At 46.2% G+C, this 27,274-nt stretch overlaps 1 long non-coding RNA gene across 1 annotated transcript; it reads right to left on the reverse strand.

The window, feature by feature from the left end:
- Positions 1 to 463: 463 nt before the first annotated feature.
- On the reverse strand, positions 464 to 27,036 carry LOC116446192. Its single transcript, XR_004241080.1, has 3 exons — positions 26,932 to 27,036; positions 6,037 to 6,204; positions 464 to 3,843 (listed from the first exon to the last, which is right to left on the reverse strand). It is a non-coding gene; the product is annotated as an uncharacterized LOC116446192 (long non-coding RNA).
- Between the last annotated feature and the right edge of the window lie 238 nt (positions 27,037 to 27,274).

The following is a 27,274-nucleotide window of genomic DNA, read 5'->3' on the forward strand; positions in this document are numbered from 1 at the left end:
CCAGTTCTGCCATCCAGCCTTGAGTGTATTTTTGGGGTGTCAGAAACAGGAGCCAGATTCTGATCCTGGCTTCCTTCATTGTTCAGGTGTTTTACTCTTGCACAAATCCAGAGCTCCCAGAGCCAGGGACATCTTTTTAGGGCTGTCACACTCTGTTTCTGCCTGCTCTGCACGGGGAACAAGCACAAACACCCAGGAGACAGCGGAGGATCAGCCTTCCCTACAGGAAAACCAGAGGTACATGGGTGCTCACTTCAAGCACATAAATTCCCAACACCTCATCTGCTGTCAGGAGTCAGGCACATTGAGGTTTTATTAATCTGGCCTTTGGAATCATCCTTTTGTTTGTTCTGAATCCCTAATAATATCGCCAGTCCCTAATAAAGGTCAGAAATCCCACACTCATCTGTCATCCTAACAGCATCCATTAAAGAGAATAAAACACTCCTGAATCCAGCTCATGATGCTTTAAGAGGGGGCAGGAAACCCCCTGAACAAAAAGGACCCATTAAGAGGTGAAGTGGGACAGAAGAGGAAAAAAATTCCATCCTGAAAATGATCTCTGCTATTTCCCTACAGCTACGTCAGTGGGGTGAGGCCTTCGGTGGAAACGACTCCTCTGTGGGGACACCGTGAGATGCAAAACCTTCCCAGGGACATCCCTCCTCATGTGCTGTACATCTCTCCTGTCATGGAACAACCTGGAATAGCTTTTTGAAGACATCTCCCATTAAGTGAGCTGCCTCCAAGGGATGGGGAGAGTGACCAAGAACAGCTGGACCAGGGGAGTTTCCAACCCAGCAGGAATATCCACAGATAGGAGAGGAAAAGGTGGATGACCCTGGGAGAGTGTTTGCAGAGAGTCAGTTAAGTAAACCAGGTGGAATAAAATCAGTTTATTCTGATTAACTTTTAGCCTCAGACATGAATTTGCACTACCACAAACCTGCAGACTCCCCTGCCAAAACCTGCAGCTTGAGCATGGCACAGAGCCGCCCTCGCCCTCTCCCAGCTCGGGCTGTGCTGCTGGACCTCAGCTCCAGGGCTGGAGGCTCCCAGGACAGAGCAGCTGGCAGCCAAGACCAGCCAGGGCTGCAGCTTTCGAGACACGTTCCACAAACATCACTGTTTTAGGAAAAACATCAGCAAAGAGCGGTCACGTGTTTCACTCCAGGAGCTGAAGGCGTGAGAAGGGCTTTAAGAAAAAAAAAAAAAGGTCTATTCATTGAAGAAAAGCAATCCAGAAAAGAAACCAAAAAAGGAAGCAGGCCTGATGTAGACCCCCCCAGAGAGCTGTGGGGCATCCTGAACAGAAGAGTGGCTTTGGAGCACCACCCTGGCCCACACAGGCAGCAGTGCCCACCTCTGGGATGGGTGCAAGGGGCTGATGGGTCTCTTGAGACCAGGAATTCCCAGGATGGCTTTCCTGCACCCATTCCTAGCCCTTTGCTGGAGCTGTGCCCTCTGCAGCAGGCATAGGGAGCCCTGCTGAGGAACCCCTGCCTTTCACTGGTACCAGTGCAATTATTTCCTAAAATGCCCCAGGTTTTCCTTCTGCCAGAACGGAGCCTACCTGTGGCGTATCTGATCCCCTTCTGTAACTCTGCCTAAAGCAGTCCCTTCTCATCTCTAGACTTCTGCATTTTTAGTTTTCTGCATTAAAATGGACTCTCTGCAAAAGGCAGACTCCCCAGCATGGTGGCAGGTGTGATGGAAAAAGACATTTTACAGCATGGATTCATGGTCAGAACAAATCCAGGAATGTGGAAACACAGGTGTGTGGAAGCAGGGATGCCCAGCCCCAGAGCGGAGGCATCGTTCCCCCACATCCCCAGCCAGCCCTGCTGTTTGGCCCAGGGTTGCACTGGCTGGGGAAGAGCAGGGAGCTCCCAGGCCTCCTCCATTCCCAACTTTTGCTACCCTGTGTCTCCTGGGTGGCAGCAGGATGTTCCAGTGACACTCGGCTGCAGACACAGCATCAGAAGGGACAAAGTTATACCTGGCTTCTGCATCTTCCATCTGTGCCAGCTCTCCAGCATTTATCACCCCCTTTAAAAGCACAGCTTTCCCTCTGCCCCAGACTCTTCTTTTGAGCCCAGGCTGAGATCTTCACCAGGAAAGTCCTCTGGAACTGAGAAAAGAGGTAGAAGGGTCCAAAAGAAGCACCAGATGTACCAAGCAGTGAAAACGAGCCCTGCCACTGTGTAAGAAGGCACAGGCTTGTACAATATGATATATACTGTGCATACTGAGAGAAAGAATATACTTCTCACTGTAAAGTGTTTTACATGTTAACCATCAGGCATACACCAAGTCAATGGATGCTGGCACTTTACATAAATATATGATGATGCAGTGCTATATGTAATAAAAATCTGGAGCCCAAAATATGGAAGCAATTCAAGAAAACAGATCTCACATTTTTGCCTTTGTTACAGTTCAATTCTGACATGCTCAGATTAGAATTCAACATCTGCATGCATTTAAAATTAAAATATATAGGTATTCATGTTCTCCTCCTTCCACAATGTTTTACTGCTGCCTTTTTCTTCTTAAATATTAAAAACATTACATTATTTTATTTCAGATGTCTCAATATATTACGCATCACCCTTTCACCTCAGAGCTTTGGTTCAAATCCAGCTCTTCGCTGAGGAAATAGAAAACATCTGAAAATATTTAGTAGTCTCATCTCAGTGTCTAATCACCGTCTGCTCTGACATGACAAAACACAACAAACAAACTGGCTTGCCACAGATGAAAAATGTTTACACAAAAATACTCAGGAGTGTAAGAATGAATAAAGACATCTCTAACTGCATTAAAGCCCATGTTGTTAAGTAATAACAAGTAGTTTGCAGATAATCTGAGCTGCACCTGCCCCTCTGGAAAGAAAAAAACAAAAAGGCAGGTGATTTAAAGTCCTCGCAGCCTAACGGGTCCCAGCTGCATGTTTTTTTGTTATTCTAAAGCAGGAAGATGTGTCAGGCTACAGTGCAAATATTGTCCATGGGCATCACGGTCTGGAGAGCCTAAGCACCTCGTGATTTAGGAATCTCAGAAGAAAACTTTATTGCCGGCAAATCCTCCTGGACTAAAATATATGTACTTTAAGAGGAGCGAGCATAAATAAGTCTTTGTCTTTGCTGGGGAATTCAGCCATTTGGTGGGTGGTGGGGAGGGACAGCAGCTGTCCCAATAGGCTCCACGTTGGGCACTGCAATGGGGCACAGCACAGCTGCTCCACGGGGCAGGGATGGGTTTAACATGCAGGAGAAAGCACAGGAGGAAATTAGCCACTATTCCAAAGGCCAGGAAGGTACAGGATCATCCCCCTGCAGTCACCTCGAATCCTGGATTCAGTTTTGGGCCCCTCATGACAAGAAATTGAGTGATGGGAGTGTGTCCAGGGAAGGGCATGGAGCTGGGGAAGGGTCTGGAGCACCAGGAGCGGCTGAGGGATCTGGGAAAGGGGCTCAGCCTGGAGCAAAGGAGGCTCAGGGGGGACCTTGTGGCTCTGCACAACTCCATGGGTACAGCCAGGGGGCATCGGGTTCTGCTGCCAGGGAACAGGGGACAGGATGAGAAGAAATGGCCTGAGCTTACTTTTACTATTAAGGGTTATCAGAACTCCACATAAGTAAAAGGAGTGATCATAAAGATGGAGCAGCTCTTCCTCTTCTACAGACAGCTCCCACCTACCCTGCCTGCAGCATTGACCTCATCCCTAGACATGATCACACACTGGCTGTTGTCAGGTTTCACCCCACAGAGCTTTGGGGGAAGTGGTTCCATAACTATTTCCAAACCAAAATTTTTCAACTTGCAGGAGCTGACAGGAACCTATATGGGAAAAAAAAAAAAGGTTAAAATTCCTTGCCCTGTCCTTGAGTATCCTCAAATCAGTTGAATATCAATCAAAATACATTATTTTTTTTCAGGAGGATATTGTAGTATTTCCTTCTGCAACAGCCAAATTAAATACGAATAAATTAACATGCTAAGGTTTCACCATATCCCCTTTAATGCAAAATAACATCTATCCCTTAATTCAATAAATTAGAAAGTATATTTTTTCAAGGGGAAAAAATACCAGTGTAGCTAAGTCTTTGCAGATCTTGGCATGTCTACAATACACAAAGGACAGGCCAAGGAGAGAGACCCATGGCCATGCTGCCTCCAGAAGTCAGGGCTCAGCTGAGGAACCTCTCTGGGAGGAAGATTTGCTCCTCTGGGCACAGTTGAGCCAGGGCAGGTTCTGAACAATCCCGAATCCAATCTAACCCCACTCCTGCTGCAGCACTGAGCTGCTTCCCTTTGCACACACCAGCACTGGGTTTCTCGCCTGGATAATAATTTCCTCTCCATGTGACTTAGACAATACCCAGAGCATTTTCCAATAAGGCTTTCTCCACAGCACCCCTTGGTCTGGGGTTACATTTTATTGTCTCTGCTTCATTTTCCTGCACTTTCCTTCTGCTGTTGTGTTTTCCTTTTGCCCCTTGATGAAATCTCTCTCTTTGCTCACCATATTTAAATTCAGCAATGACACACAAGCTTGTTCACACAACTTCACACCTCTCTGCCCCTGCTACAAACCCACTCTGAATTAATTCCCATTCCAAGATGTGAACACTGTTCCCATCAGCCATGTGTCCCTGCAAGGCAGTGTATTAGTAAATTATTTCTCCAGGCTCTTGATTGACATTGTTGAAAAGATACTTTTCATGCGTGTCAGTCTTTGTGGGGTGAAAATGCTTTTAACATGCTCCTAGGATTTACATGGGCTTCCCTGGGCTGCTGCTGCCAAGTTCAGATGCGGTTGGAACATGTGACATTCTTTGTCCTACTCTTATTACATTTTCCTTTTTATGCAGCCCTGCTACATATTTCATATTTTTCATATTTCTGCCCTGTGATGTAAAGAACAGCCATTTGCTTAATGTCCACTCCAGCATGAGCCTGTCAGATCCTGCTGCGACCGCTGGGCTTTCTTCTCCTTCTCTTTTTTTTTTTTTAATTTTGTTTTCTTTTCATTATTTACCTTCTCTTAATATTTTAGGACTCAGCCCTTCGAAGAGCTGAGCAGATGCCACGTGTCTGCTGAGCCAGGGTAGGAGACCACACGTGCACTCATGGAGAGGGACAAACCCCAAGCACCACATGTTTGCTTCTCTCCCAGCAAGCAGAGATCGGGTCTCATTTCTGGCTCTGCATGCAACAGTCCAGCCCCAGAGCCAGAGCTGGGATGTTTCCAGGATATTTTCCCTCCTTTGCAGACACAGCCCTTGCTGCTCAAGCTCTTCCAGAGCTCCACACCACCCAAGACATTACCATACCGGCGATGTCTCTGCAACCTCATTAAAGAAGCTGCAGCAGCATAATCAAGGACTGGAAGCCTCAGAGCCAGGCAAGGACAGGGGGAGCAGAGAAAGAAAACATCATTTCGCTTCTAGAAGACTGCATTTAGAGCAGAAAATACTGGGAAAAAATGTCATGTTTCTCAAAAAAGCTATTGCATGCCTAAATGTTGCTTTTATAAGCCCAAACTCTGTTTGAAAACAACAAACTCAGGACTGGTTTCCTAAGGTCATGCCCAGGAACGGAATTTTATGAATTAAATGTATCATCCAACATTTGCTAGCCAGTTGTCCACTTCGCTTAAGAAGCTACTTCCTAAATAAAATGTAATCTCTTCACTCTGGATGAGGATCTGTCTTCAAACCACACCACTTTTGCTCCATTCCTGAGAAAGTCTCAACATCCACGCTCAACATCTTCCCCAGTGACTGTTCTGCCATGCTCTCATCCCATTCCGTGGAGCACACCAGGAGACTGCAAATACTAGCGCAGACAGAGGTCATGGTTGAAGCCCCAGAACACTAATTACTAACACTGGTTATTAAATATAATCAACAAATCATAGACCAGGAAGGAAAAATCATAATAACAGAAGTATTAAGACATACGCATTTGAATTGAAGTTGATCGTCATCATCACTTGCCAGTGTCCAAAAATAATAAATAAAAAATCACCTGTTTCCTTGGCAGGCAGCAAATGGAGAGCTTTCTTAAATTTGCAGCAGTAGAGTCCACACTCAAATTGTTCTGCTGATGGAAATCCAGCAAACTTCTCCGTCACTATTGCGGGTAGAGGACAGGCCACCGATGGGAATAGTTTCACAATTCTTTTATTGGAAGCATCTGTAGAAACCATAAAACAACAACTACAACAACAGCAACACAAAGCCATGTTTTCTCACTTCTTTCCGAGCAAGGAGGGTGCCACAGCGATTCCCCACCCTACCCCCGCACTGCGTGGTGGTTTCCTTTGTTCATATTTCACTGCCTGGATTCAGCAGCAAGATTTATGGGCTGGTGCTCAGCTCGGGATGTGCACAGGACTGGTCTCCGAGGACCTGGGCTTGGCCATGCAGAATGGGGGTGCAGAAAGGCTCCTGCAGCTCCAGGGAGGGAGAAATTGGAGGGAGGTTATTCTGGGCCAGATTCCAGTGCCTTCCACTGAGTAACAGCTCACCGAAAACCCAGCCCTGGTAGCTAATGAGACTCTTCATGGAGAAATGTTGTCACTCCGTGTCTGCGGGGTATCGCACCCAAGGACACAATGCCTGGACCGATGTCCCCTGTGCTCCCTTCCGGTCTTGGTCACCATCCCAGCCCATTTATTCCAACGTCAGATGACTTCCCTGCAACAAAGTGTTCCAGGAGCACTTGCCAGCCTGGCCAAGAGCAGCATTTTAGTGCCTCAAGCTCTGCTGGGACCTGAAGTGGGACTGAGCTGAGTGAATCCCAATGGAGAAAGGGCTCAGAATGTTGGGAAGATGGTTGTGCAAGAGCAGGACACGAGATCCCAGGTGAACATCTTGGCTTAGACACCTTCCCAATGTGGTTTCTGGTAGGTTACAACATCAGTTCTGAGCCACCCTACCCCAGCAACGGGGGGATGTTGTATTTCCTGACTCTTCAGGATCTTGTAAGGAAGAAAGTCTCCTATTTGAGAAGGGTGGGAGGAGGAGGCCAGGAAAACAAAGCACGGAACAAGACAACAAGCCAGCGGTAGAGCCACTTAGCGCAGCAAAAGCAGTGACCATGTGAACACACAGGGCTGAGCACAAAAATATCCAGGGTCTGTCCAAATCCTAAAGGAGCAGAGCTCCAACACCTCTGGGCAATGGCAAAACCGGGTCCTGTGCGTGCAAAACAGGAGATTCGTTTTTGCAGTCTGCTGCGCGTGTGTGTTTTTGTGGTGCGTGTGCTCGTGATAAGCCAATGAAAGAAACCCAAGTGAAATACAGACTGGGAAAAACGTAACCTATGAAAGCCACACAGAATCTCTCTCCCCCCCCCCCCGATCCTCGCTCCTTTTCAGTTTGTCTAAATATACCTCAGGGCTTTTTCTCTTGGTTTAAGTGTGCTCTTTCATGGATAGTTTTCGATGTATGTTAAAGTCGCTGGCTGCTGCCAGCTCAGATTTTTGCACTGTGCGTCTCGGCTTTCTCTTCCATTAAGACAAAGTGCTGGCACTGCTCTTTGACCAAGCACATTGTTCATGGTACTGAGCAGCAATTTTCCATCTCTGACTGTCTTTGGGCTAACCCCAGGAGGAAGGGTGAGCCTGGCTTATTAAGCTCTTGTTTCTCAGAGAGCAGCAACATCTGGAGCGCGGGGTGGGCTGCTGGCACGCCTCAGCGGAAAGGAATTCGGCATGGGGTGAGGTCTGCCCAGCTCCAGAGGTGTCACTGCAGTCAGGTCTGGGGACAGAGAAATAATGAAGCCCCACATAAAGTAGCACATTTCAACCTGTGCTGGGCTGCTCTGAGATTTTGCTTCCTCTGACAGGGAGTCAGGAGGCCCAGGAACCATGTTGGTCTTGGGTTTTAGCATCCAAAGCTACATTTTGCTCTTCTGCTACACAACATTTTGAAAGCTTGTGTTTCCTTTGATGTCTAACTCAATGCATTACCAAAAATCAAGGCAGATGTAGAGGATGAACACCACTACTTGATTTCAGTGTCACATTTGAAGTTCCCTCTGAGGCACTCCTGAAAACCCATCCCAAACAGAGCTGTCCCCTGCAAGTCACAGTACAGAAACCATCTTTGGCTGAAGACAGGTAGCATTTGCTGTGCCCACCAATGTGGGCATTCCCCCTGACTCTGTTGGGCGTCACTTTGGTCCAGGTGAGATGAGATGTCCTGGAACAAGAGGGTCTGTTGCTTTGGGACACAGGGCCCCAAGATCTACACACAAGACCCCCATATGTTGCTCTTCCACAGCTTCTCACTAATATCCTCCTTTTCCTTGTGCTCTTACACACCCCAGATCTCGACCTTTCCTCCAGCTGAAACCTTTTCCTCTCAGTAATACTGGGGAGTCACATGGAAAAGAAACCTTGCTGGATGGGGCTTTCCAATGCAGTGCTAAGGGACTTTAACTGAACTTCCCCCCAAAATGTTTATGCCTTTGGTCCCCACGTGTGTTTGCAATCCTACTTGCTGGAAAGAGACCACCACCACCGTGGAGATAAAAGCCATGCAGCATGCGACTCCTAGAAGTTTATTTTGGCTGCCAAGCCAAATGTGGAGATAGTCTCTCATTAGAAGTGTTGCCTCTGCAGCAGTGCAGAGCAATAACAACAGTGGAATTTGTCTGAAGCGTGCGCTCCCCTCGCATGGCTATGGTGAATTAAGCAAAAATGTCAAACTCAGTCTGCAAGCAGCAGACACATTGCATCACATTCCATGTTTACTCCACACGGCAGCCTGACTCCAGAGCATGCTTCTTGACGAGCCTTGATGATGTTCATGCTAATTTGGGTTTAAACCCAGAAGATCCCGGGATGTTCCCCTCTCCACCTTTTCAGACTACTGTGATGATGATTAAGAAAGGAGAGTTTCTAGTTAACGCCTGTCATCGCTTAGCTTTGGGAAGATGTGTAACACATTTCATCCAGTGAACCCCAACAGCTGGAGTACACCCACTCAGGGTATTCCTCGTTTGCTGCAACATTTATTTATTTAGAGCTGACTTCTCCAGAAATGTTTAACCTTGCAGAAATATTTGCAAACATCAGGAAGTCAATGTAAAAGCTTTCTGCCAAAATAATACCTCTGCCTGATTTTTTTTTTAAAGGCTTTAGACCTTGCTGTAATGTACACAGAAATGGTACTTATCTACGGATGCCCAGGAGTTACAAAGACTACGGACTTGAATGCACAGTAGCATTTTATAGCATCACAAATATACTGCATTTCTCACAGGAAGAACAAAAGTTTAAGGGTTTATGATGTCCTTACTGGGCCTCTACTACACATGGACATAATGCTCACCTGAAAAGTCCTCTTTCCCACTTTTGTTTTTTTTCTGTAGCATTTTTCTCTAGCATACCCCAGCATCAAAAGAATAAAAATAGTCAAGCAGAACCTTCCAGGAATTCTTCAAAAACCAACCTTTTCCTATATGATGACAATGTCACTCTACGGTAAAATGTTCTCAAGACCTACAAAACTTAGAAATAGTTCCTCCATCAAATGCAGGTCTCTGCTTTGAAGCCTGGAGTACCAGACCTGCTCTCAAGAAGTGTGAAGCTATTGATTTCCTCCTCTCTGCCAAACACTGTCAGTACCCCCAGCCCCTTGCCAGAGCACATCGCTACACACCAAGCAGGAAAGAAAACCAGGAGTGAAAACAAATTTGTCAACCTCTCTGGGCCCTTGGCTGGAGCTTCACAGGGTCAACAGAGGCCAAGACACAACTGTAAGATTAATTTCTCCCCACCTGCAAGAATTAGTCTGCTTATTTAAATCAGGCCAAAGAAAAAAAACCCACAAAAAACCTCTCAATGGTCACATACTGCAACATACTCAAATCCTTTTACAAACTAGGGCAAGCCTGGTGCTCACAGGTGGGCACATCCAGTTACAAACCCAGTTTATCTCAGCTTGGCAACACCTAAGGCAGTGTTGAAGCAGTGTCTTCTCCAGGAACTGCCCCCGTGGTGGTTTTCTCCCAGTTAACTCCAGTTAAAAGCTGTGCCTGAAGCACCTGACTGTGAACAATCGTTCCCAGCGAAGTCTTGTGCAAGCAGAACAAACAATTTTCTTCCTAATAAAAGCAAGACCTTCAAGACTGACGGAGCCAACAAGTTAATCAAGTTTCCTACTAAACAGGAAGTTGTGGGACTGTGGCAGGAGGAGTAAATCTGTGTTTTGGCTGGAGAAAGAGTGGAGAGGAATAATACAAATTAACCACTGGGGTTTGTTGTTTATTTGACAGGAAAATACCCTTCAAATGTACCAGTTTGGACAATATCCAGTCTGATAAGACTGGCAATAAAATGAAAGCTGAGCTTCAGAAAAGGGAAGGGTGAAGCCACCACAGGCATGAGGACCATTGTAATTAAACCAGTCCTGCTATTAATATTTTTTAGGACTTTTCCCACGATAGGTGTTATTACCACTAATTACAACTGCAGCAATACTTGCACTGCAGCAGCATTTGGCTTTTCTGCCCTGGAGCAGGATCTCAGCGTGATGCTCAAATGTGGAACAAAGTTAATAGCCCCGAGCCCCAAAAGAAGGTTTCTAATATAGCACGTTCTTTTGCAAGAGCTTAAACAGGAGAATAAACTCGCTGCTGGTTCCATTCTTGTCCATATAAACCAGCTTCCACTTTCAAGGACTTGCACGTTTCCCTGTCATCTGATGGGCAATTAGTCCAGTGCATCTCACAATGGTGGCGACAGACCAAATCAAGAAGAGCAAAAAAGTACAGACAAAAATGCAATCATGCCATTACAGCAGAACATATGACCACATTTTGCTTCTAGCTACCAAGCAGTACTATGGGATGTGTGTATTCATGTGAAAATAAACCCAACCAGTCATTGAGATATATACAAAATGGATGATTCATGATAATTGTGACACTGGAATTGCTCGACAAAGAGAGGGAAGAAAGCTGTTGATTGCCAGGCACCTCAAGAAAGACCACAGATACAGATAAATTTAATGTTATAGACACTGTGGACGTGCAAATTTTTATCTGAAGACTAACAGACAGGCCTGTGAAAAGAAATGAAGAAAAACATGCTTGTTAGATTCAGAATAACTGGGGAAAGTTGCACATCCACCAATTCAAAAAGGGTGGGAGTCACCGAGTCGATAAGAAGCCCTCAGAGGTCCTAATGAGCAATACACCCTTTCTAGCCTTAATCCTTTGAGACAAAAAATGGCAGAGAAGACCACAAAGAAAACACATAGATCACAGCCTAATTATGGTCCTTCAGCTCTTTGGGATTTATCTTTCTCCAAATAAGCAGCATTATTGAACCCTCAGCACACTGGGAGACTTGAAAGTGTAAGTATTTGTTGGATCAAAGTACACATTACTTCAAAAGCATAAAATGCTTAGATATTGAAGGCAATAAATCTTCCTCTGTAAAATACATGCATATATAATTTATATGATAAGCTTAATACCGAGATTTTTAGCTTGGCTTCCAAAAGACATGAGATGCAGGCAATTATGTTCCCTTAAGAGCAAGTCCGTCTGTCCCCTCTCAGTCCCAAAGAAAATAACTTTGGAGCCCATTAGCCAATTTCAACCAGTTTTGGCAGAGGGATGGAGGTCTTGAGGGTGTTAAGTTCCCATATGCTTTGTGCTCATAGGTGGCCAGGTAGGAGTGGCAGACTCATTAGAAAGTGCCTTGAAGGAACAGCGTCAGTATGGACACGACCCTTTCCGAGACCTCAGAGCACCCAGAGAGACGTCATGAATCTTCAAATAGGGACGTGTGAAAAAATTCACATCTCTTTAGGCATCAGCAAGTCAGAGCACAAGACTTGAGGATCTCCTGCTGTTGAAACCACTTATTTCTCCTTCTCCTTTGGTCCCAGCAGCAGCTGTGGTGCCTTCAGAGCACCTTCACATCCCAATTCTCCACTCACTGCAGTTGTGTCTTTCCGTTTAATGGGAACCCCGCTGCATTTTTATGTCTCAGCTCTCTGCTCATAACTGGGGCTATCTCCTAACATATGGAAACAATTCATTTTCTTTGTCATCGTTTGGATCTGAAACTTGGGTACTCTGAAATGTAACTATACATGAATTTCCCTGAACTAATTGCATAATATTTATCCTATTTTCTTTAAAGTAATACTTGCTAGCTAAGAAATTAAGAACTGCATTGCTTATAATAAACTCTGCATGCTACATTGTAATCTAAACTGTACAGTTATATATGGTGAAGAACTAAAAGGTTTGAGTTATTCCCCTTGGCAAACATTTTTTTAAGGATTGCTTAAATAAGCAGTACAGAAACCAGATGTCATTTGGTAAGAGTATCTGAATGACCAAAAATTTGCTGTCTGGGTATTTTTTTTTAACTTTATAAAAACATGAGAAATTCTTTGGATTTATATCATATTTAGCAGCTGTGAAACAGTGCAAACATCTGTTTGTACCTATAGGGAGCTGACCTACGGGGTCCTCATCTCTTAATCACCAAGCAACAAGCCAGTCTCATATACATAGTTTATTGTTTTCTTTTTAGCTGCCTCCTGCACTTCAAAGTTTTTATACTCTCATGTTCCATTATCACAGTGAGAGGGACAGTCCATTCATTACAAGCCCAGATCTGTGCAATAACTGATCAAAAATGGCCATAAACCACCATGGACACAGAAGTGCCCTCAAACACAGCCATAAGCACCTCTAAATCTATCATAAAAATTGTTGCTTCCCTTTGTTCCCTGTATTATTCGTTGTTGGTCTGCTGCTGTGGGTTTTTTTAATGTAAAGGCTGAAAGAAAAGAAGATGAAATGCAACAGAAGTCTCTTTTTATAGCCAATCCTACTGTGGGAAGAGGGGTTGACAAGACAGCTCCATGAGGTCCCATCTACCCTCTTTTTCTAGGTTTCCACAATTGTCAGTTATTATAAGAAAAGACTGCTATCTTCTACAGCTATGGAGCATCCCAATGAATCAAAAAGAAGGAAAATGAAGTAGCTTTAGTGGATATCCCCTTCCAAAGAGGTTCTAGTGCTGTGCCTATGCCCAGCACACAGCCTAAGGAAGATCCCATCCTCCGTCAGGAGTCCTAATATAATGCAGGGCATGGGGGGGAAAAGAAACTTATTTGAGAAGTTTTTTGCCCTGTTCATTACCACAACACACATTCACACCCCATCCTTTACTGATTTAGCCAGGAGCAAAATTTTTAAGCCACTGAGATAATCTCTCCACTTTTCCCCCCAATGTAATATTGACCCTGAGACCTCAATTTTTATGCAGTGAGGGAAAGGTACAAACAGCGTGGAAGAAAAGATTTGTGGGCTTTGGACATGGGAGTAGAATCAGCACTCCCAGATATACTAAGAGAGCTTAAGCTACACTCCGAACTAAGGCTGAAAACAAATGGGAAACACTGTATGATTCCATCCCATTACAGTACAAATAAATCATTTCTGGAAATCTAAAACAAATGGCCCAAGCTCAGCTTTATGGATGATCCAAATGCAAAAAAGCTGCTAATTCTAAAAGGCAAATGCAAGTAACCAATTAAGAATGCAGCAAAAAAAAAAAAAAAAAGGAGTGTAACTTGTTTAGCAGGAAGATGTTAAGGCCACAAAAGTGGGTCTTCCAATCACCTTTTTTGGTATTCCTGAGCAAACATTCTTTTTTGCTTACGTTAATATGGAATGTATTATGACAACCTTCTTATGGATATCCATGCCTTTTGTCTATCAGTACTTGCAGATACATTCAAAACAGCTGCAAATATTTTTTAAATTATGTAAAAGTCCCAAACACTTTGAAAAGAATATTAATATCCCTTTAAAACAGCAGTGTATTATATTAAATTAAGGATAGGAATTTAGGGAACAACAAAAAATGTTGTTAGCATTAACATTTTCACTGCTTTCAAATGCAGTTGCCTCAGATAAGGCTTAGAATTATTTCGGTAACATTTAGAAGCGTTATGGTGTTTGCATATTTAGATGACAAAGCACATAATCACACCTATAGGTTACAAGGAAGGTTTGTCTTCTCAAAGCACAGCTGGTTTTTTAACAGCTATTTGAAAAAATACAGAAATTTTTCTACATATCACCTCTCCCTAACTTTGCTTTGCTTCAATCTGGAGATCAACACAGCTGCAGTCCCATTCCCAGTGCCCACGGAGATGTTCTTTCTCTTAGTGCTGCTTCCTCAGTATTTATCTCTAAATAAAATAAAATAAAATAAAATAAAATAAAATAAAATAAAATAAAATAAAATAAAATAAAATAAAATACCTTGGAGGGGTTTTTAGGAGGAATCTGGCAAGAGGAGGTATCATTTCTTGCAATGAAACCCTCAACCATCTTCCTGGAATGGCCTTTCAACATCCATGACAAAGCTGACAGGAGGTAGGGGAGTTATGAGACATGAGCAGCTCTATCTGCCCCTTCTACCAAACTCCTGAGGAAGGAAAAACACTGATTAGTGCTTTTCCCTGGCCATGGGAGCAATGCCATGGCAACAGGGGCATTGACACCACTAGAAGATCACCATAGAAGGACAACAGAAAATGCAGAAGATCAGTGAATGCCCAAGCCCAGGCACAGCCTCTTGCAGGTCCTGGCCAAGGGGCAGAATGGGAAAGTTCTGCAGTCATTACATGCTTCCACACAGCATTTTTGGGGAACATCTGCTCTGCAAAGGCAGGAGGATTTGTGTCTTGACTCAGAATTCAGCAGAAAAGAGAAGGGGCAGTGCAAAAGCACCCAGGGGAGCTGAAACACCACGCTCTGAAATGGTTGCACCAAAGGATGCATATGCAGAAGTGACAGCAACTTGGAAATGCATTTCCTGGCTCTTGGGTCAACCACTACATTTAATTTTAATTTTAATTTTAAGGGACACTCAATACATAACTTGGACACAGTACAGGCTGCTTGAGCAAGGGCTTTCCACCATCTTCTGGCTGATTCTTTTCTCATGGACTGCAGTGTCCTTTGATCAAGTGTGTGCAGCTCCACTTTCTCCCTCCCAGGACGGACTAATGATAGATCAAGTAACAGGGAGAGTGAGAAAAAGAGGGAAGGAAGAATAAACCTGATTCCATGTGCTAACTCCATTGCTGGGTACTTGTGGACTGATGTTACTTTCCTTTTTTTTTTTTTTTGGTAGGATTAAACAGCTAATAAGTACAGATTTCATGTCCCATAAATAACATTGTGTTTGTCAGCTCACTCAAAGAATAATCGATAGTGCATGAGACTTTCCAGTACAACAAAATAAGCTCCTCATTTACTTTTCCCAGAGATACCTTGGAATCCTCCACCTGATTCTGTTCTTACCTAAAATATCAGTTATGTCTCCCAAAAACCAACCAGTGACTTGGTTACATGCAGATGGGCGCCTTCAAAACTTCTGGAAACAAGACCTAAATAACTCCTACATCTGTGGAGGCTCCCTTAAAATTTGGTCAATCAGGACACAAATTCTGGTCAGAAACAGCCTGCAGTTCTTGGCTGTCCCCAACTGCTAATTCCTTGCTCAGGCTTCATCTTGTTGGAGCAGGTTTTGGATACAACTGGCTCGGTGCTATTAGCCCTTCCCTCTGTCAGTCCTCACTGAGTCAGCTCCTGTTATCCTTGCTAAAAACATGGGAGATTTCTGGTTTGCCCATGTTGAAATATCAGCCTCTGAAATTAATCTCTGATTAATCTGAGGTTTGAAAAATCACAGAATTGAATGGGGACTAGAGATCATCTTGTTCCAACTCCCCTGCTGTGGCGAGTTTCACTATCTCAGGTTGTTCCAAGCCTCATCCAGCCCAGCCTTGAACACTTCCAGGGATGGGGCACATCCACAACTTCTCCAGGAAACCTCTGCCAGTGCCTCAGCATTAAGCCAGACAAAATTAGCAACATCAAACTATCAGATGATTCTTTGCAGTGACCAAATATCAAATCAATATCAAAACTCAGTTTTTACCTGTAACTTTTTAGCTATTCAATAAAACTACTTTGCTCCTTCTGCTCTGCTTCTTTGGACAGAGACAAAGCAACATATTCAATGCAGTATTACTTTTGCTTTTCACCTTTACTTTCCACCTCATGGGCGGTGCTTATCAAATCTGCTTTTGCACCTGTACCTAATTTAAAGGTTATAGTTCATCCCTTAACCCTACTAACACCACCCAAGAGCCACAGCAGCAGTATTAACTTAGTGGTACCAGGAACTCTGCTCTAAAACCTCAATTAAAAATTTTTAAAAGTATTTCTAAGTAATGTTCATATACATAATTATAGATATACAATTGTAGCTATAATATCTTATCTATTGCATGTCATATTTTATATATTATCTACTATACTTTTTATATTATAATATATTATCTATAAAATAACAGATACATATCTCAGCATAGAGGCACCATTTTTGATACAACAGACTCCTGTCCTGGGTTTCCCCTGAGCCAACCTCCTTCATGTGTGTAAAAGCATCATTAGGATGCTTTTTGGGGGGCATCCTTGGAAGCCCCAGTGGTCACCACCCTCCCAGAAGGAGCTGAAATTTGCTGTGTCTGCATGTGGAAACAGCCCTGCTATCTGTGCCTGTGGTTACCTGGAAATTCCAACAGACAATTCCACTACCCGCTCAGCTACCAATTCTTGCAACCTGTCCCTGCCAAGAAAACTCCAGGAGAAATAAAATCCCCTGAAAACCTTGTTCACAATGCTCCAGCTCAGAGCTTGGCAGCTGCCTTCCAAAATTAAGTGATTAAAGTAGTGCTAATGAGACATTCATCCCCTGCACCTTTTTCTTTAAAATAAATCTGCAGGGCTCTGCATTACAGGTGCATGCAAAATTGCTTAAATAGACATCTTGGAAGCACAGGAAATAAAAACAAAGGACACTCTGGCAGAAAGTTCCCAAAATACTTGAAAATGTAACTGAAGAAATAACTCTTGTTTTTGGACTGAAATCTGCAGACCTTAGCAGATGTGTCCAAGCTAAACCAAATATCCAGAGAACTGGATCTCCTTTCTGATGAGACATAACAAAGAGCACTGCACTGGCAAGGAGACAGGCTGGAAGAACCCACTGGTCTTTTCCAGCTCTGACTTCCGTGATAGCTCGGAGTTATCCTTAGGCATTGGCTTGATCCATCAATGAAGTTACTTATTGCGAGCCCAGGCCCCAGGGCTGCCAAACCTACATCCATATTGAACTGGAAGCATTCAAGCATTCATGGAGTGAATAGGATTACAGGATACTCACAGACGAGCATGTGCCTCTGTCTTTGTGGGAGTGGAAGCACTGGAAAGATCGTGGAATAAAAGCGGGGTTAAAAATCCACTCAAGAAGAGGAAAACTACGGGGAACATTTTTTTAAACTTTTTTTTTTCAAATATTTTAGAAATGCCACCATGGAGGCGTCAGCTTAAATTATTAGGGAAAATACTAAGGCAAATAAAGAAATGGCATTCCACAGACCTGCATGGAGGTGTAAAGGGGATATTTTCAGTGGGGCTTTTTTTCAGGCCCTGCTCTAACAGTACCTGCCATTGTATTTGCAGGGCAGGGTGTCAAATCTGCTTACAGGAATTTTAGCTGCTCTACTTTGCAATCCTTTCTGTTGCAGGGCCCTGCTCCTCCGAAGGTGAAGCCTACAGCAAAACCCTTTCCCCCAACAGCAATGGCAGCAGGAGCAGGCCCCAAGTTTGTAAATACTAACTTCTTTCGAATGTCAGATTATTTACTCTCTGCTCTTCGAATCACCCAGGCCAAATGGATGGGGGCCAAGTTTGTTAACAATAGCTCTTGGCTGGGACATGCTGTAGCAAAGGTTAAATCCTGTTTGCCTTATTCCAGTGTGGAGTCCCATCGACTCCACCACTGGCTTTGGGAGGGCAGTAGGCTTTGACACCAGGACCTGCCCCCAGTTTTGCAGGATGCAGAGTTCCCTGAGCGACCCATGGGCACCGTGCTGGAGCCTCCAAGCACAGCAGCAAGACCCACCATGATGAGGGGCTGAACCCCAGCCAGAGGGGGTTTGTAACCATCAGGCACAGCCGTTGCTGCCACACCACTCAGACACATCCATTTGAGCCTTCTCCATGGGGTTGCAGTAGCCATGGTGGGGATCCCAATGAGAAAGGAGATCACAAAATCCCAGAATGGTTTGGGTTGGAAGCGGCCTTAAAGACCAACTCATTCCAACCCTGCCATGGGCAGGGACACCTTCCCCGAGCCCAGGTTGCTGCAAGCCCCATCCAACCTGTCCTTGAACAGTTGCAGGGATGGGGCAGCCGCAGCTTCTCTGGGCACCCTGTGCCAGGGCCTCCCCACCCTCACAGTCACCAAACCATTCCTGCTTGTCTTGCATGTCTTCATGAGACACCCCTCTTTGCAAGGTCAAGTCTTGCCTCTTCATTGATCAATCATGCACCATCAAGCAGAAGAGAGCAGCTGCCATTTCACCCCAAATCTCCAAAGCCACACCAAGAAACAAGCACTGTCTGGCATGATGGACACCCCGAAACACCCTCAGCATGGACAGAGGAGTTGCCTTTCCCAGAATAATCCTATCTCCGTGCAGCAAGGTAGGAACAGCACCCTGCAGGCCTTCCTCAGTGTGTGTATCATCCTCCTCTTCCTCCCAGCCCTCTTCCTCCCCACTGGTGCCAGTGGTGCAAAACATGCTGATCCATGAGGGCACAGGGTGTGCTTTGCCCGGCATGACCCGCACAGATGGCTTGCAAAGGAAGCACTCGCACAGCAGAGCCAAGTGGCCACAGGCTCATCCAGAGACATTCCTCTCCTGATTAGGAAGGTTGGGAGGGAGCCAGGGGTGGGTCAGCGATCTCCTTCCTGTGGCTGCAGCCATTCCTGCCATGACTTGGATCACACCTCTCGGAGACACTCTTGGGTCGGGCATGGGAAGTTCACGGCGGCAAACTCACCGGCGGGGAAGGGGGAAGAGCACTGGGATGGAGGGGAAGTTCACTGGGGTTCAGCCAAAGCTGGGTCCGGAAGAACAGAGGTCTGATAAAAAGGAGAGAGGAATTGCAATGGACATGACCGCCAGGGACTCCTCATCCCTTCTCCAGTCAGCGCAAGGTGCTGGACACATCGAGAATGAAGGGAGCAGCTCCGAGCAACCCACAGCTTAGAGAGCTTTGAAGAAATGAAGGTATAAACCTACCACCACACCTCACCTGGATGAAAATCAAAATCCCCAGGTCGGAGCACAATATTTCTCATCTCTTCTGGCATCCCCAACGCAAACCGTCCTGCTGAACTTGGACAGGTTTGCTGTGCTGCACACACTGTGTGCTCCACAACACAGGAAAGACTAAACAAATCTCTCCAGGCAGCCAGGATCAAGCCATACCATTTTTATCCCCGAAGCCAAGGAGGAGAAGATTGCACTTCCTAGCAGGGAAAATAACGACGCAGCAAAATGAAAAAACAAGGGAAGCATTACTCAAATTATCTCCACAGCGAGTGGAGGGATGGGAGTCCAGAGAACAAAGAGATCAGATGACCAGATGGGACAGATCAAGCTGACCGCAAAGCCTCTGTCCAACATTTTTTGACAACTGCTAGAGCCATATGTTCATGAGGATTGTGGAATAACTGGGAAGGGTGTGTGGACTCGGAGCGAGCCCGACCGCACTCAGAGCTGCGTGGCTGTAGGGCGTGAGCCAGGGAACCTTTGGGGTGTGACCCAGATCCCAGCCCTGCACCCTGTGAAGGGAAAGGGGCTGGTAGATCATTTAGCTCACCTCATGACCGGCTCTGGCCAGCCCTTCTCCTGTGTTTCCTGGTGTTTGGTCCACCTCTAATGAGCCATGCTCTGGGGGGAATTCTTAGGTCATTTATTTTGCATCATGTCTGCTAGGAGAGGTAGCAGGACTATGGCTAATTAGGAAAGCAGACAGATAACACTGAACAAAGCCAAGGACAGAGGGATCGTGTCTGGGCACACGAAGGCTGGGAGTGACCCTTTCTGCCAGCTGCCCCATGGACCTGAACATCAACACTCCTGAAGGGCAGAAGCTGTGCATCCCAAATGGCCCATCCTGCCCTTTGGGCGACGTCCCCATAAAAAACACACTTTCCTCATTTATTTTGTCAGCTGCTCCTTTTGATTACTTAGCGCATTCCAAGGAGTGCAAGGAAATTCGATGGATGACGTCCTGCAAAGTAAAGGTGACAGTTTTCAGGAGTGAGAAGTAATGGCAGATACCTCTCCTAGGGATGTGCAGGGACATTCAGCACTGCCCTGAGGCAGTTTGTCACCCACTAATCAGTGGGTCTACTACACACAGCAGATTTAGGACACAGGACCAACCAGCCACCATGGCAGGCAATAGTTTTTCCCTCTAAAATTGAAGCGGAGAGAATTTAACCCCATAATATTACTTAATTTTCACCCTGAGATGAGTGATCAAGGGACTATTTCCCATTGCAAGTTTTCAAACTGCCCCTGGTCTTTGAAAGAGCCTTGGAGTCCTTCTACAACCAGAATAACACTAATAACTTCCAGCAAAAGAAGTAAAACAAGTGCCAAAAAGCCCCAAACATGGGCAGGGGTGTGCTCCTGCAAAGCATCTGCTGGGGACCCTCAAGATGCACCACAGCAGCCCCAAGACCCCTCTTGCACCCCTTTCCCCACCCCCCCAAAGCCCACATAATCCCACACCGTTCACTAGATCCCCACATGATCCACAATTTTCTTTCACCTCCAAGAGACCAGACTGCCCCTCCATTGGCAGATCCAGCCTGTGCTCTGTGCTTTGTGCTTTGTTGTAATTCCCCAAAACTCCTGACCAGAGAGGAAAACACTGCGGCTTGTTTCTCCATCCTAAGGGCCTGCAGGTGTTTTGGGATAGTGCTGCTGGAATTTATATCCCACAGGCTGCTCTTAGGCAGTGGTGGCCAAAAGCTCAGCAAATGTCCATGGACCGAGGCCCTGGTGCTCAGCAGCCTCCCAGTGCCACAATCTCCCAACTCTCCTGCACACAGTGAAGAAGTGAAACCAGAGGAGGCCATGAAGATGATCAGAGGGATGGAACACCACTCCTGTAAGGAAAGGCTGAGGGAATTGAGATTGCTCAGCCTGGACAAAAGAAAGTTCCATGGTGAACTTTTTGTGGCCCCTCAGTACCTGAAGGGGCTACAGGAGACCTGGAGAGGGACTTTGGACGAGGGCCTGTAGTAACAGGACAAGGGGGAATGGCTTCCCACTGACAGGAGGGAGGGTTAGATGGGATATTGGGGAGAAATTCTTGGCTGTGAGAGGGATGAGGCCTTGGCACAGGTTGCCCAGAGAAGCTGTGGCTGCCCCATCCCTGGAAGTCTTCAGGGAGTGGTTGGACGGGGCTTGGAGCAATCTGGTCTATAGAAGGTGTCCCTGTCCATGGCAGGTGAGTGGAACAAGATGATCTTTAAGGTCCCTCGCCTTAACTATTTTAGGATTCTATGACTCTATGAAGAAGAAGAAGAAGGGAGAAACCCTGTGAACAGAAGCATTCATATTGTGACTCCAACACTCTGGAGTCAGGGACAGCAGAACAGCCAAGAACTCCACAGGGAGGGAGTTTCCCATCACTGTGATGGGAGCGTTTCCCCTCGCCAGGACAGCACATCTGCTCCCCAGAGCGGCCACACTCCACGGGGGCTGCACCCACGTGAGGAGCCCATCCCTCCTCTCTGCCCAGCAGCACTGGGAAGGGGCTGGCTGCACTTCCCCATCCTCCTCCGCTCCCAGAGGGCAGCGAGATTTCCCGGGAAGATGGGAGCAAGAACCAGGTTAGGAAACGCCATGTGAGCCCGTTCCCTGCTGGATAACATAAACAGGGCTGTTGGACACAGAGAGTGCTGCCAGGCTTTGATCAGAGCCAGCTGCACAGCTGGACTCTCCCCACGACCATTGTCCTGCTCCCCTGCCCTGTCCCTGCGGGGGCCTCGTCCTTCTGCTGGGAGAGAAAAGAAGATCTCATGGCTTTGCATCTGACACTGGCAATTTTGGGACGTGGAAGAAATAATTCGGGTTATTCCCCAGCAGCAGCTGGGAGAAAATGACTCCCTGCTTTTGGAGCTCAGAGTTCCTAAGGGGAAAATGGTGCCTTGGGTTTAGGGAATTTTGTGGGCATTTGAGCTCAAATGTAGCTCATTTATGGCTTTTGTCCACCAGCAGAGCCAGGGAGCTGGGGTAGGATCTTCCCATTGGCTGAGCTGCTCGTGGCTGAGCCTTTTCCCCTTAGATCACTTCACCCAACCTGGTGAAATGATCCAGGTAAAAAAAAATAGGAATGTGGGGAGTGTAGCACTTTTTACAGGTCTGGATCACCCCAGAGATGTGGTTCATGGCCCAGCCTGCAGGTGGTTTCTCATCCAGCAAGGGTCAGTGGGGACATCACATCTCACCTCACATCCCACCCAGCTGCTTCTCATCCTGTCAGGAATGGTGCTGCTCCATTGTCCCCTGGGATCTGCAGGGGTTGGGCTGATCCTGGCAAACACCCAGCTCCTGGGATCTGAGCACTGAGGGAGGCCAGGGGATGTAGTTACAGCTGCAGGGACATCCCCTGCCTATGTGCCAACAAGAAGCCTTACAAGTAGTCATTTTTCACATCAAGTTTTCCAGAATTCTCATATTTTCCTCCCTGCTACCTTAAGCTCATTTTGACCTCACTATTTTTTCTGGTTTTTACTAAAAGCTTAAGTCTTTCACCTGTTATAAGGCAACCACAGCCTTATGAGAGACAGAGTGAATAAATTGGCTTTTTTTGGTACAGGATTTGTCCACAACTCTGCAATCCCTATGTTATGGTTGAGAGAAAAGTTGAGGCTGGAAAACACCAGCATTTACTGCAGCAGTCTTTTTCAAAGTAGTAACAGCTCAGTGAAGTGGTTAAGAGTTTACAAGGGTTTGGAAAAAATTACCTCCTTTTAGTAAGTGTTAATTATATGACTAATTAAACAGAGAGGAGGTTGAAACACTCTCCTAGTCATAACCTGTGTGCTCCCTGCCCGCTCCTTGCGTGACAGAGAAAACAGGGAATGAATCCTGTTTGGCCTTCATGGCAGGAAGTGGCTACTAAACCAGCTCTAACTTCTAATTTATTTACCTGGGAAGCTGTAGGGAACTGTTTTAAAATTGACCAGTGTTCTGCTACTTAAAAAAAAAACCCCAAACCCACCAGCCATTCAGTAAAAACACATTTGGAACAGCCCAAGTTTTAAGTAAGAGATATAAAAGGCCACTTTGTTTATGTTTTTCAGCAATGGTATGTTGGCTTCTTTTTTTCCTAAATGACGGCGAAGAAAAAAAACATTATGTTAAATCTCTTATCTCCACACAAAGTGGTTGCAGCTATCATAAAACACACACATTGTGTCATTTCAAAACACAAATGGGCTCACGGTCAAACATTCTTCAGATTACCTCCTCTTTTCTTTTTCCTTTATAATTTTGTGGGCATTAATACGTTTCAGCATATTCAACCGAGGTGCTTTGTTCCTCCAGTGAGGAATTAATCACATCCTTCTGGAGAAGCACAAAGAAACCACAGGGTCAGAACTGAGCTGCAATTGCTGCAAAGGCCCCCATGATGCCCAGTGCTGTGGCACCAACCTGTGGTGGTCCCATGGACTTTTATAGTGCCCAAAAGTGATGGGAATGGGGCTGTGATACAGAAATCTGGGGCCAGCAACAAGATCCAGAGCTGGTCCAGAGCTCTGTTTGACTGCAGGCAGCTCATTTAACCTCCCTGTGCCCAGCAGAATAAGTTAAAAAGCCTCCTTCCACAGGGGATTTCATTTCCGTCCAGTGGGACTATATCTCAAACCCTTCAGACCTGGAACCTGAGGACAAAACTGCTTTTTTTGATGATTCCAGGATGATCTGAGCTCACCAGGCTGCCACAGGCGAGCTGGCAGGGAGGACAGGCACTTCTATCCACCGCCTTCTCCCTCCCCACTGCCAAAATCCAGGCTCACACATCTGGCCAGCTCCCACCCACCTGGGCAGGTCCTGCTGTTTGAGGGCAGGGCGTAAAACCCTGGGTCAACTCCAAGGAGAGAGTATCAGCCAGCCCCAACACGGGGGCAGCTCAGCCAAAAATTAGGCTCTAAATATAACAAAAACATGGGAGGTGGAAAGCAAACAGTGCCTGTTAAGGTGTGCTGCGCCTCAGAAGGGTACGTGGGAGAGGTGACAGCACAGCTGCAGGCTGCCCTGACTCACTGAATGTCCTGCAAGTCAAGAAGAAAATTCTGCCAGCACAGCCAAAAGGATATTTTTAGCACACAAAAGGATGTTTCGGCAAAGCTCAGCACTCCTGATGCTGCTGGGGCTGTTGGGTACCTGCTGGCCACCTGAGCAAAGGGAGGGGTGCCCCATTTTCCTGGAGCCTCCACAGCTCCTCCAGCACGTTTCCCTTGGAGAGGTTATGCACCCCAGAGTCCTCCTCCATCTCAAACTCCCTCCCAGTGCTGTTGGAGACCAGTTTGACTCAGAGATTTCCGTGATGCCTGCTGGTTTTACTTCCCACATCCTGCCCCATTTCAAGGTGACTCAGACAGTGATGTTTGAGTCATGTTTGAAGATGTTGAACCCAAGGGATGACGCTGAGATGGCCCAAAATTACAGGTGGATTTTCCAGCCCTCACTCATGAGTGTTTCCACCTCCTCCCCTTTCTCTCTCCTTTTTGTTGCTTTTAAAGGCTTGTGGCTGCAGACAACTGAGAAGAGGATGTCGTGCAGGGACATGACAGTGGGTGTTCCTGGGAGAAGTGGCGGGGGGGAAGTGGCAGTGCCAACAGACTGGAACTCCTCCCTGGGCAGGTGCAGGTCACTGATATTTGGCTGGGTGAAGCAGCCACGAGGTGTTCCAGACTGTGAGGAGGCAAGGGAGAGCCTTCCCCTCCCATACACCTGCAGCTTTTTTACTCCACAGTGATTCTTCAGCCTCCATTCACTTCCAAACAATGTCATTAAAGAGCTTCCAAATAAGCATCTAATAAAGGAACAAGCAGGAGGAGTGACGAAAACTTGGACGTGAAAGAGGTACTTAGATTTTTGAAAATGAGGAACCAGAGGAGCAGAAATAGTCAGAGTTTCTGACCGGTGGCACCTGGCCAGCACACATGACCAGCCACCACCAGCGTGGCCAGTCAGCTGGTACCACTAAAGTTTGTGCTATCACAACACCCCAGTCTCACCACAGCAGAAGCAGCCTGAGGCTGTGGAGATCTTGAGCATTGAGGACCCAAATCCACCAGAAACCAAGATTTGTAGGCGGTTTGAACCCCAGAACTGATCTGCATCCTCAGGGTTGTGCTTTGCTTTGATAGTTTGGTGAGCTTGAAGGTCTGGTACCACCACAGGGACACCTGAGGGTCAAACAGAGACAACCAAACCACACTTGGCTTGGGGAGAGGTTTCCTCCTCCTGCAGCAGTGGGAACTTAGAGGAATCACAGAATCATGGAATAAGCTGAGCTGGAAGGGACCCACAAGGATCATCAAGTCCAACTCCTGGCCCTGCACAGCACCATCCCCAAGAGCCACACCCTGCTCCTGAGAGCATTGTTCAAATGCTCCTGGAGCTCTGGCAGGCTGGTGCTGCGACCACTTCTCTGGGGAGCCTGTTCAGTGCCTGACCACCCTCTGGGGGAAGAACCTGTCCCAAATATCCAGCCTAGACCTCCCCTGACACTACTCCAGGCCACTCCCTGGGTCCTATAACAGGTCACCAGAGAGAAGGGATCAGTGTCTGCTCCTCCTCTTCCTCCCATGAGGAAGCTGTAGACTGCAATGAGTTCTCCCCTCAGTTTTCTCTTCTCAAGGCTGGACACACCAAGTGCCCTCAGCCGAACTGAACCCCACAGGTCTCTGCCCACCAGCAGCCAGTTGGATGCTGCCAGACCCCATCAGCAGGAACCAGGACCAAAGGCTGGAGAGAGAGTGTCCTCTCCAGGTGATTCACACACACCTGCCCTAAATCCATGTTGGTGGGAATGCAGGACATGACACACACTGAAACCACTGTCACTTTGCAAATCCATCCTTCCCTCCACCCTGCCAAACCCAAACTCTGAGCTGATCCCCCAGAGCCAACTACCCCAGAGAGAGTCAAGAGCGAAGAGAGTAAATGAACAGCAGGTACCCAAATATTCGAAATGTAAAAGGTTAAAAGCAACACAGACTGTGAAAACAAAGGCTTGGACTTCAAAACAACCTGAAAGCACCATTTCAGGGAAATTTCTGAAAGTGTTTGTTACCGCTAGTGCCACGAAAGCGATGGATTTAAGGAACTTGGACGTGCTGCAAACAGGCTCTGTTTGCTGGCCATGAGTCACCCGCTCCGAGCGGGCATGGCCAGCAAACAAACCCCCGGAGCACCACACAAACACTGATAACACTTGCACCAGGCAACAGCCACAGGACCTTTCAGCAGCTGAACTAATCTATTCCCACTGCTACGCTGCGTTACTTCAGACACAAAGTGGGGAATTATTTTTTTTTCTTTCCCTGCTAATTAACATTTGTTCGCGCACAAAATGCAGAGGCCGGTGCCAAGCGGACATACCTAGATAGAGCCTAATATTAGATTTCACAAAAGCATTCATCCTGTCTAAACAAACATCCTCCATAGAGTGTTAACCTCAAAATCTTTGCCCAAACAGATGTTCCCACCGCGGGCATGGCTCGGCATCGTTTCCTGGGATGAAGCGAAGCCTCTACATCCATGACCATCCCCAGTTAACCCAGGCATCGACAGGAAAACACACTGTTATTTTAGGAAGCTTTGCAGAAAGCTTCCTTTCGAATTTAAAACCGGATCAGTCATTATTTGTCTCTAGCAGAGGCTTCGTTTAAGGTCTGTTCGAGTTACTCACTTTTTGTTACAGCCACAGACAACGTCCTGCTTTTAACAGTGGAGAAAATTCGCTGGCAAATGATACAGGGTATTGATTAACCAATATGTGGTTCAGGTCTGGTCTAACAGGCAGGAGGCTGAAATGGGAAAGCAAGTTTTTTAACAATTTGTTATACACGGTAGCAAGAAAAACAGGAAGTAGGTGTTTATTAGCAGTTTCCAAATATACCAGCCAAAATAAAACTCCCCGTGCAGTCTGAGGTATTCAAAATACAGCGACGACCAGAATTCCTCAGATTATAAGAGGGTAATTAATCACAAACAGTGTTCACAGACCAGTGATTTGGAAACTTCCTTTTTAT

Source organism: Corvus moneduloides, chromosome 6 (genome assembly GCF_009650955.1).
Source record: "Corvus moneduloides isolate bCorMon1 chromosome 6, bCorMon1.pri, whole genome shotgun sequence".
Lineage (NCBI taxonomy): Eukaryota > Metazoa > Chordata > Aves > Passeriformes > Corvidae > Corvus > Corvus moneduloides.